This window comes from Tympanuchus pallidicinctus, unplaced genomic scaffold, assembly GCF_026119805.1.
Source record: "Tympanuchus pallidicinctus isolate F22 unplaced genomic scaffold, pur_lepc_1.0 scaffold7, whole genome shotgun sequence".
Classification (NCBI taxonomy): domain Eukaryota; kingdom Metazoa; phylum Chordata; class Aves; order Galliformes; family Phasianidae; genus Tympanuchus; species Tympanuchus pallidicinctus.
Genome location: NW_026294791.1, coordinates 10882427 through 10893909, shown reverse-complemented (window position 1 = coordinate 10893909; position 11483 = coordinate 10882427). Strand labels below are relative to the sequence as shown.

Sequence of the window (11483 nt, the reverse complement as noted above, 5' to 3'; positions counted from 1 at the left end):
CTCAGCCGCACGGGCGAGCGGCGCCGCGCCTCCCCCCCCCCCCGTCCCCTCAGGACGGCCCGCCGGGCACCCGCCCCCCGCACGGGCCACCTCTCGGGGCCGCCCAGCGCGCGGCCTCACCCGGCAGCGCAGCCCCCCGCCCGGGGGCAGCGGGCAGGCCGTGCCGCCGCCCCCGCCCTCTGCCAGCAGGCGGAGCTGCAGGGAGTGGGTCCCCGCCGCAGTGGCTGGAGGGGGAGGGGAAGGAAGCGGAAGGAGCCGCCGCCGCCGAGCTGAGGGGAGCAGGCGCTGTGCGGAGCCGCCGCCGCCGCCGCCGCCGCCGCCGCCTGGTGCGGGCAGCACGGAGGGAGCGAGCCGCGCGCCGGGCTGCGCGGGGCCGGCCGCGCCGAGGAGCGGGCGCCAGGTGAGGGCCCGGGCCCGGGCCCAGCCCCGGGGAATGGGGGACCCGGATGGTGCCGAGTTCGGAACCCGCGAGGGGAGGGGGAAGGCGAAGGAGGAGGAGGAGGAGGAGGAGGGAAGGAGCGGGGGGAAACCCCCACGTGACCACCGCGTGCGGGAGGAGGTGGCGGCTCGCGCGCCCCGTTCGAATCAGCTGGCCGGCAGCGGCGCCTCCTGCGCGTGCGCGGCGGCTCCGCCTCCCCCCTCCCTCATCCCCTCTGTCCCTCCCCGTGACCCCCCTTCCCAGGCGTTACGTGCGTGCACGGGTGTCCGTGCGCGCGCCCGGTCTGACACCGCGCGGCTGGGGACACGTGCGCGGCGCCGCGGCCGCCATGTTGGGTCTGAGCGAGCGTGCGTGTGCGCGCGGGGCCGGGCCGGGTCGCGGGGCGGGGATGGGAGAGGAGGAGGGAAAGTGGGGGAGCGGGGAGGGGAAATCTCGCGAGGTCGCGCGGTTCCTGCGGGAGCGGGCCGGCTGCGGGATGGCGGCGCGGCGCTGGGCGTGCTGGGTAATGGTAACGGGGGCCCGGGGGGCGGGGACCCTGCGATCAGCCTCCTCCCCGCCGGCGTGCCCCGGACCGCGCGGGAAGCGGGGCGGGGTCGGGCGCCCCGGGGAAGCGCTACTGGCTCCGCTCCCGGCCCTCCCTCCCTTCCCCCGCCCCGGCCCGGCCCCGCCTCACCTCAGCTCACCTCGCGCTGCCCGGGCCGCACTTCGCTCCTCAGAGCGGCGCCCGCCCCACCCCGCCGGTGGAGCCCTCCGGCCGCCTTTGGGCCGAACGTGCGGCAGCGCTTGGGATCGAGGCCCGGGCTGCTGGCTGGCCAAGAGGGGCCGAGGAACCTCCGGCTCCGCTTCACCCCTCGGTCCTTCCTGACCGAGGCCGTTTGCAGCCGTGGGTTCCCCGTCCTCTCGTGGCTCGGACGCGCGCGGTGCCGGCACGTTGTGCTGCTGCTGTGCTCAGCCCTGGCTGTTGGATGCCTGCAGCTCCTGTCGCAGAGCACAGAAGACATCGCAGATCTGATCTCTGTATGTCCCAAGCTTGTGGAATACTTCTCAGTCTCCTGTTCCACTTAGAGCAATGATTCCCGTAGTGCCCATGTGTCCCAGCTGTCCCAGCTCCCCTTTGTCACCCAGCCCTGATAGCAATGGGAGAACTTAAGGTTCTGTGTCATCCTTATGGTATCCTGTGTTCTCTCCCTGATTATCCCAGAGTGCTGACAGGGGCTGTGGTCTTGGGGTTAAACTCTTCCTGTTACTAATTTAGACTGAGGCTGATGCATAATGATAACAAAACTGTCATAAAAGAAATCTGAACACCCAGGTGTTCTGGGCGTTCAGATTTCCAACTGTTACTCAGCAGTAAGTAAGCAGTCGTTATTAGATGAACTATAATAGCTACTTGGTGGTTGTAGGTGTATTTGTGTGTTTTCCATTGATATTGCCATTACTACTAAACTAATAGCATATAGAGATCAAAACTTTAAGCATACTCCATATTTTGTATTAAATGCTGACTTTTACAACCCCTGAAGATGTGTCTTTTCCATGTATTTCTGCTTACATTTAATTACAACACTTTCCCCCTTGCTAATGCAAGGACTGGAAAAACATTGGTTGAAGAAAAAGTTGTCTGCAGGAGACAAACTCAGTTCTTTTAAGGAAAAGTGTATGCAGTAAAATATTAGTGTTAGTTGGGTGAAATTTTCACTCAGTTGAAGCCGTTCATGAAACTCCCTTGCTGTAGAAGGGTTTAGTTAGCAATTTCCTTCAGCATGTGGCTTCTGAGGAGTCATTCAGAATGTGAGCAACTTTGGGTGCAAGTTTTATGCTTGTTTCATAGAAATGTGGTATGTCCTGGAATTACAGTAAACACTTTATGTGAAGGATTGTTTCGCAGTGTGGCCATGTGTGTCAATAAGGAGCAGCAGTTATGACCTGAAACTGAAATTCTGATGTGTCTATTTGTTTTGTTGTCCAGTAATAGAACTTCCTGCAGTTCTCAGTTGTACCACTGTAAACTAAAATGATTTTTCTTTGCATTGCATACTACAAATATCTAAGAGAGAGGGAGTATTAAGTAGCTTATTTACTGAGCAATTTAGTGAAGTTCAATTGTGTTTTATGTCTGGAAAATGAGAACTAGTAAATGGGATTTTTGAACTCAGTATTACACATTTAGTATGCAAAAATGATTAGATCTGTTTCACACAGTTTAGGAGGATATCCTATGGCCTTCTGTTCTATTGCTAAACAATGCCTGGCTGCCTTGATATTTATTGGCATTTCCAATGTAGTGTGATGTCGGATCCCCTTTGCTGTCTGCAACATACAGAATGGAGACTTCCCTCTCCCAGTATTTCCAAGAGACTGGAGGAAATGTTGGGTTCTGGTTCTTACAGACTGTTCTGGGTACTGGGAGTAGATTGGCATCTTGTCACTGATAGTTGCCTGGTGCCTGCAAGGTGATAAGGCTTCCACTTTGCTCTTCTGCCACTGTGTTGGGTAAGTGAAATAGGGAACAGTTTCCTCATGTTTCAAAATGAACTCAGTGAGTTGGAATAGAAGTCTTGGCAGCCTGTCCCATTTCCAGATGTTTATTACCATTTTTTAAAAATAAGTCTTTCACATTTGAAAAGCTCCCTTTCATGTCTTTGCAGCTTCTCTGTCAGTGGTTGCTTTCTTAGGGCTTTCCCCAAAATGGAAGTCTTTGCATTTTGCAGGAACTGTTGCTACAGGTTTCTTCAGTCGTAAAGAACCAGATTTGCATGAGGCAGCTTGCTTTGCAGGTATTTAGCATTTGCCTGTATCCATACCTTTACGTTGTACTGACATAAATTCTAGAACTGCAGTACTGGGAGATCTATTGTTCCCTTTCTTTGGGGTTGGTTTAAATATACTTGGATTATTCCAGGCAGATATTTGTAGAAATTGTCCTTAAAATCTTGGAACGAGAAAAAAATCTTCCACCTCTGTAGGCGGGAGAGAAGGTACAGAAAGGGGAAACTTTCACACTTCTGGAGAAAGTTCTTAGTTTCCAAATTAAGTGTACTGTGCTGGAAATCAGGCTGCTTTTTATAAAAACTTGCTTCTGATAAACATTACACTTAACTCTAATATTGTTCTAGCTATGACAATACCATAAACGTGGCTTGTGCTTCGAAAACTGCCTTTGCTGTAGCAAAACTTTTCTAAGCATTTATTTTAGTTTTGTGAAAACCTGTTGAAATACTATTAGGAAATGCAGAGGTAAGCATTTAGTAGCACTTTCTTCTTGGACGTTGTTCTTTAAACAAAAGGCTTTTCAAAAGGTTATGTGCATTTTCATAATCAAAGCAAAACGCTCAGTTTTGGTTTTGTAGCATAATAGGCTGATAACTTCTACAGTTTGTGTCTCAGTCCTGTGTATTAGTTACAGGCTTGTATTTAATTACTTCTGCTTATACAGACGGTTGTCATAGAGGAGGTTTTTATATCTTCAGACCAAAAGCTTAAATTACAGCAACTGTTCTTGAAAGTTACTTTAAGCTTTTAATGCTTAGAACGAATTCAGCTAAATGTGGACGTGCCAAAAGATCAGCTGTTCCAATCCTTGGCCCTTTGGAAATGCAGCAGGACGGTTCTCTGTGATGACCAAGTTCCTTTTTGGTTGCTTGTTTCAGAGCTCGTGGGCCCTTGGTTAAAGTTTTACTTGATACTCTATTTAAGTATTTTTGCTTTGCATTAAGCTGAAAGCTTTCTATCTTGTTACTTCTGAAAACAGCTGACTCCCCTTGTAACAATGTTTTCTCTGTTCCATTAGCTGCTCTCCCTTTCTGTTTCTGTGTATCAAACTTCATCACAAGACATAGAATATGATTGTTGGCAAGATAGAAAATTTAATTGTCCAAGATTTTAAAGGTGTTTTTAGTAGTTCAGTTAACAGTATTTAAACACAAATATTTGCTTTGATTAATTGGGTGCATATGTGCCAGACAAACTGCTGTAAGAAGGATCAGAGCAACAGCTTCCCCTTCGGAGAATCCTGGCTGGTAGCAGAGCAGTGGGATTTTGTCTTTTCCAGCTCTGTCCTGAGACATGTCTGATTCTATCCTTAAAGTGCAGTGATTTGAGTTTAATACTTAATAAGAAAATATAAACGTCCAAAAGCAACTGTGTGTTCTTGGCAGTTTTCATGTTGATGCATAAATGACAACATCCTGCTTTTTGGTTTTGCCTTTTTTTTTTTTATTATTGGTTCATGTATGTACTTACATATCTAATCTGAATTTTTCAGAGCTAGAGATTTCTTGGAGTGAATGTGTCATTGTAGTATCTGTTACAGGCAAGAAAAACAGGAAAGTGGCCCAAATTCGGAACTGTTAGAGCTGTGCAACTAGGTTACTTTGCCACTAAAGCTTTAAAGAGGGAAGAGAGTGCTGGAGGCCTCCCCTGAGTGTTTGTGTATGAAGGTTTTCCAGCAGAGTGACAAAGCACAGTAGTGCTGAAGTTGGAAGTTTTATCTCCACAGATAAAGAATTCAGAAACACCAAAAATAGAAACTGTCAGAGAAGATTTGCCATGCTGGTTTGTACTTGTTAATTAAATGCTCTAAGGATGTTTCAAATTGAAGGAGTGCAGCATGTGGGATTCAGCAGGTGTATTTTGTGAGTTTAATCCCATTTAGTCTTTCAGTTTGTGACTTGGATGATAGAGCAGAGATGTACTAATTGCTGCAGTAGAGCTCAGGGTGGGGGGAATACAGGCACTGCAGTGTGAAATGATTGCAACAAATTGGACAGATGATCTGAAGGAAATGCATGGGTTACATTTCAGCAAGGGGAAATGTAAAATAATATGTTTGGGTAGCAACGATAAACTTAAAATGAGAGACAACTGGTAGGGCAACAGATCTGCAAATAAGTGGCTGTATCACAAAGTGAACACAAATGAGTCATGCCAGCTTTAAAAACGGACACTGGGAGTCACTCTGGGATGTAGGAGCTGGGCTGTTGTTGTGTGTAAGATGTGAATTTTTTCTGCAGCACTCAGTGTTAGGCCTCAGATGATGCACTGTCTCTGCTTTTTGTTCTTGTGCTTCAAACATTTGGACCAATCGAAGAGTATTTTAGGAAGGTTGCAGTAATGGCTTCTGAGGAAGGACCAGAAGGACTAAAATTGTTTAGACTGTAGCAGAGATGGGGAGGCATAATAACAGGGCTTTAAGTATGGTAAGGATCGCTGCAGAGAGGAATGTAATGAACTGTTCTCTCCAGGTAGGACAAGAAATAATGGTCCTAAATAGCACAAAAGAAGGTTTCCAGCTCTGTGGATAGATAAAAACAGGGTTGAACGTCTGAGGGAGGTAATGGGATATCTGTTGCTGAAAATGCTCTAGAAAAGATTAAATAGCCTTCTTTTAGAGGTGATTTGGGTGTAGTTGGTCTGTCCTTGGCAGAGGGGGTGGGGTGATTTGTCAGCACAAGATCTCCACATTTTTATGATTTTTATAATGTTGCTGGCAATGAGTAAAGCAAACAAATGAAAAACCAAAACCAAACCAAACCAAAAATGTGGACCGTGTGGTGGAGAAAATTCTGATGTGACAGTTTGTAAAATGTAGTTTGAAAAGATGTCTCAAATATGTTCATCAAAGTGTTGCTTTATAAAGTATTTATTGAAGACCTGTGTAATGTAATATTGAAAATCGCTTGAATAGGCATGCTTTTTTATCTTTTGACTTCCTTCTGTGTGGTGGCTTATTGTTTGTGTTTGCTTTTTATTTATGAACCATCGGAAACAAACTGGGCTGGAGTCAAAGTCTTTCAGAAAACATCACTGACAGAAAGCAAAATTAAAAAGATTAATCCTAGGGAGCGAGGGAATTGGATGTATTGTAGGCTTTAAAACAGAGCAGATCATGCAGCTTCTACTTCTCACTGTGAAACAGAGATAACAGCTGTTATCCGAGAGATGTATATTGAGTGATAATCAGCACAAAGATCTTCAAGTTCTTGAAGAGTTTATTATGTAAGTAGTGTTCTTCAAAATTGGTTTGTGTTCCTTGAATTTGGACTAGATTTTAGTCTTTCATCCACATTGCTGTGTAGTAGTAGTAACATTGAAGAGGCTGAATAGAAATGCATGCTTTCTATTACGTAGGCTGTTTCTAAACAAAATCTCTCCTTTGAGGATTTTTTAGGTAATTTGAAAACCTTTGATTAAATGAAGGAACTACCTTTGTAACAGAAGTGTTATTAGTGCTTTTAGGATTAGAGGTACCAGTCAGTTTGACCGACTGTGTTTTGAACCAAATCCATTTCAATAATTTATTCTGAAAATTTTCACCTGAGTACTTTTCCTGTGACCTTGTTCAAGCTCTTCTAATTCTTAAAATTTGACAAAGCTGTCTTGGGCTTAATGAATAATGAAGGCCAATCTCTGTGTTGCATAGGTCTATGCTCTGCCATTAGAAAAAGGGCTCAGTGAATTCTTCGATGTTCTTGGCATTTAAAGAGAGTTGAGGACTGAGATGAAATAATATTTTTGGTCCAGTTCTTCCTCATTGTAATTTGGCTTCTGTTGCATTTTTCCATCTGATCAGGGGTAGGAATTAAACTTTATATACACTTCAGCTCTACAGGATATCATCATTCTGCTTGTTCTGGTTGATGAGAAGTTGCTCATTTGATCACTGAGGAACAAGGTGTTGGTCACGGATGTGCCACTGGTTTTAGGTGCTGATGCAGTATTTGGACAAGGTGAAAGTTAATTCTGAGGGTTTATTATAACTTAGTTAAATAAATATGTCCTCAAAGCTGTTACTGGTTTTCTAAAAATGGGTAAAGGAAGAAAGCAAGCACTGTCTGCTATATTAGAATGATTAAAGCAGGAATTTATTACTTCCCTCAAGTATTTTAAGTCTTCCACAGATTTTTTGGTATACGTATCACGACAGAACGGAGGCTTTCTTCTAGAGTATTGTAAAGGGGTCACGGTGTCTCAGCGTAAGGGCACAGAGGCTTAAGTCTTGGGCAGAGACAAATGCACCTATTCCTTAAGCTCCACCTGATGAGCGAGCTGTTACTGAGAAGGAATTGTCAGGACTGCCAGACAGCTGGACGGCTGGGGGGAGAAAGCTGTTCTTACTGGGGGTGTGGAGAAGTATTTCTTGTAGAGAGGTGTGAGGGACCATGTAGGCTGTGACTGACTAAAGGATTTGTAGTGGGAAACCATTAACATTATGACAGATTGTTGCTGTTTTATTTCTGCTTGGTGATGTTTTTTGTTTTGTTTTGTTTTTTTCCCATTTCCAAGTGTATAGAATGTCTTTGGCAACTTTTGAAATTGTATTTTGCAAATCATTCTAAAGTTAGAATGTATTGGTACATGTTTTCCGCCTACTGCCTTCTTGTTATTTACTTGCACTTTCTCTGTGTATCTGTCTCTGAAAGTCAGAGTGTAATGAGCAGCAAGTCTTACTTGTTATTTATACATGATTAGATTGCTTTTGATAGTAACTGCTCTATCTAAATTGCTCCTTGAAGAGATCTGACAAGGTGTCTGTGTTTTGCTCAGCTGCCAGCGCTGCTCTCTGGGTGTTTCCTCAAAAGCAAAGTTCTGGGAAAAAGGAAGCTCATCAGAACTTCTCAATTCTTTCCAGTCTGCATCTTGTCTGCAGTTGTTTTGTCCTTTAGAGAAAAGTAGGCAAAGCAGAAAGCTGCTGCAGCTCATATGTGTTTTTTAAATCAATTTTCTGATTTTAGCAAATTCATGATCTCCATTGTATCAGTTTTCTGGAAATTCTGCAATGTCTCATGTGTCGCAAAAAATGCCAAAAGGCTGAAAAATTATTATTCGAAGTATCAGTGTAGAATCTGCAGCAATGTGATTGCATTTCCTATATGCTTGCATAGTTTTAAGTCCATCTGGGAGAAAATGGGTTTCTAACAGAACAGAGTGTAGTTATCTCATTTCTCTTCGCTGAGATCAGCTGTAGATTTCTCTGGATCATGTAATTGGGAATCTGCTGATCCTTTGTTAAGAGGATTCCTAAGATACTTTAGATAGAAAAGGTTCCTCTCAAAGTTGCTGCCATCTCACAGCTTGTGCTGGAAAGGACAATGAGCAACACTGACTTTTTGTATCATGTCTGAATTCATATAAGCTTTCCTCCACCCCAAAGGGAAGCTTTTTCAGAGTTTTTTTTTCCTACTTCATGTTTTGTTTCAAGACATTTTTGTTGCTGTTTCTTATAATGGTGAGGTTATTGACCCATAGTGTGATTTGCCTTCGAGTTGAAACAAAGAGAATCTTGCAAATCCTTAAGAATCCTCGGTATTTACTCTCATAAAAGAAGGCTGTATGGAGAAGCCCATTTTGCTGTTGGGACCTTCCAAATTCTCCAGATATGTAAAGGAATTGGTTTCCTGCTTTTAAGATCTAGATTTTTTTTTTCTTTCCCTTTTTATTCACCTGCTCCCTCCACCAGAAACCACCCAAACCACCAGCATTCTATGTTATTTATTTCTTGTTAGTATTTGTGATTTTCAGTTATAAGCTGACAATATCCCTGGCTAATCACAACCCAGAAGTGATTTTATTGAAGCTTCCTTCATTATGTGAAGGTTGTTGGTTTTTTTTTCTGCTGTCAGAATTCTGAATGCAGAGAGGGAATGTTTGACCTGAGGAGTTCTCATAAAAAGAGTCAGGGGATTTTCTGTGAGAATCAGCAGAGCTCTGGGAGGGCTCAGTCTGTCATATTCTCGGTACTCTTTTCAGGCTTGCTTCATGTGTCACTATGGCTTTCTTGTATGATGTGTACCAGGTGATCATGTGGACGTTTCTTCTTGTCCTGTCTGTTCTCTCAGCAGGCCTGATTTGCAGAAGTAATATGAGCTGATATATAATGTTTGTACATATCCTCCCTCAAATGGCTCCTTTACTGCATACAAGCAATCCCTGCAGCTTCCTTAGCGGATTAGCTAGAGCTACTGCTTTGAAACAACATTTGTTTTTCTTACACTTCTACTGTTGTATTCTTTCTGTGTGAAGTCTGATGACTGTTTCATTTCGACTCTCACTGACTATTTTCCATAATGAAAAGATGTTGAAAAGAGCCCAAGGGTTTGAATCAGTTACAAATAAGAATGCAGAAAGACTTATTTCTTTTTCTCTGTTGCCTTCTTTGTGTACCTCAGGTTCTGTCAGCGAAGACATGCATCAACTGAATTTTAGTTAAGTTTTCAAAGGAGTTTTAACAGTTTTGTATTCAAACCAACTGTAAAGCAGAATGAGAATGGAGTGAAGTACAGCAGATTCTGTGACCCCTGCTTGGCAGAAGCAGATGTGGAGAAGGCTTCCCCCCAGGGAGTTCTCAACTCCAGTAGAAAGTATGTTATAGCTGGTCAATACAGATAGAAACCGTAAGGTTGTTGAGTTGCTTTCTGTGCATCAGTTATCAAGTATTTGTGTTCTCATTATGGAAACTTGGAGTTCTGAGTTGAACGAAGTAACTGTGCTCCTTACGCTTGTAGAGAGCTAAGGGTAAGGGGCAGCCTGTGAGTAGGGCTTCACGTTACAGCTAACCTGATCCAGTGGCTATCTGTCACCAGCATATGTAGGTCTGGCCCTTGCTTTCTGGTAGCACCTGTGCTTGTCTGACCATTACTGTAAGCCTGTCCAGGGAGCTAAACCAGCAGAAAAATAATGGCTCTTTTGTAGGGTTTGTATTTTTGAAATCAGCTCATTGCGAGATCAAATTGAATACTAAGGCAAATGCATAGGAAAAATCAGGATGGTGCATCAGGGTCATGGGGAGTGGGATTGCCTCTGTTTGTAGATTAAATCACTTAACTGTAAAATGAAACCTCACCTGGGAAGTCTTGTTGAAAAATTAAGTAGAGAATGACTGAAGGCTTACCAGAGTATGTGTCAGCTCCTTTGGTAAGGAGGGAGATGATAGGTGGATGCAGCATTGTGTGCTGTATTAGGAAGATAGTGGGGAAGTAGAGACTAGGATACAGCAATGAACTAGGAAAAAGCTCTTTGGAATAGCATCTAAGTAGATACAGGTAGAGCAAGGGTAAAAAGGCAAAAAAAAAAAAAAAAAAGTGTGTTTGCATTGACTCATAGCATCCACTATTGATGAAAATGCTGTCTTCAGAGTAGTTTGCTGGAATGGCCACGTGTATTTTTAATTATTCTGCTAACTTGCACGTATGCTTGCAATTTTACTTCTTCAGTTTAAATCACAAATACCATAGGGTTGCTCTTCCTCTCGACTGAGAGTGAATAAAAATGTTTCTAGTGTTTCCTCAATTAAACAAAGGCAATCCAAACAGTCTGCATGTAGCATTCCTAGGAGGAAGCAGCACCCACCTCACCTGGCAAATCCAGGCGGATTTGTCAGTCATGGGACTTGACGTTCATCAACAGTCCAAACATTTTACAAACCCGCTGGGCAAAGTTGGGTAGTGTTTGTGTTAATAGAGCATTAATTTCATTATAAATAGTGATTTGAAATTTTAGTGTCAGAGTTTAATCTGTGACTCGTTGAACTCCATTATATGTGCTCTTCCTATAGATCCCATAGACATAATTGTAAAAAGAAGGCTTTAACCTGTGCTTTGAGAATTTAACCTGTGCTGAGGGAATGCATGTATTCCTTTGGACATTGCATTAAATGTTTTCATGATGGCATTAAGGATTTGTTTTTTTTTTCTTTTCTGTGCAGTGAAAAATCTGCAGGTGTTTGAAATGTTAGCATACAGTTAGAATTGTTCAAATACTTCTAGAGCAGTGATATGTTGATAACATTATTTCAGTGATGACAGAAAAAGCCTTGATAATAATCTAGAGCTGATAGAAGTCTGATGACTTGATTTCATCACTGTCTACAGGCAGAGTTATAGAAGGATCTCACAGAACTGAATGGAGGATAAAATAGAAGCAGAATCTCATTTTCAGAAATGTGAGGTAGTGCATAAGAGTAAAAAAAGACCTCCCTGGCTTTAAGTCAGCTATTACTGCTCTGAAAAGTGTTCTGATAGATGCTTCTATAAAAATATAATTTATA

General features: G+C 43.6%; 1 protein-coding gene across 3 annotated transcripts in view; it reads left to right on the top strand.

The window, feature by feature from the left end:
• Positions 1 to 300: 300 nt before the first annotated feature.
• Positions 301 to 11483, top strand: part of ZZZ3 (zinc finger ZZ-type containing 3) — a 56565-nt gene continuing 45382 nt past the window's right edge. For 2 of the 3 annotated variants that reach the window (XM_052665922.1, XM_052665920.1), the window contains exon 1: positions 853 to 941. The gene's annotated coding sequence lies outside the window, so the exon portion shown is untranslated. Of the gene's footprint in view, positions 401 to 852; positions 942 to 11483 lie in introns of those variants that run through there. The other variant, XM_052665921.1, reaches the window with a different exon arrangement.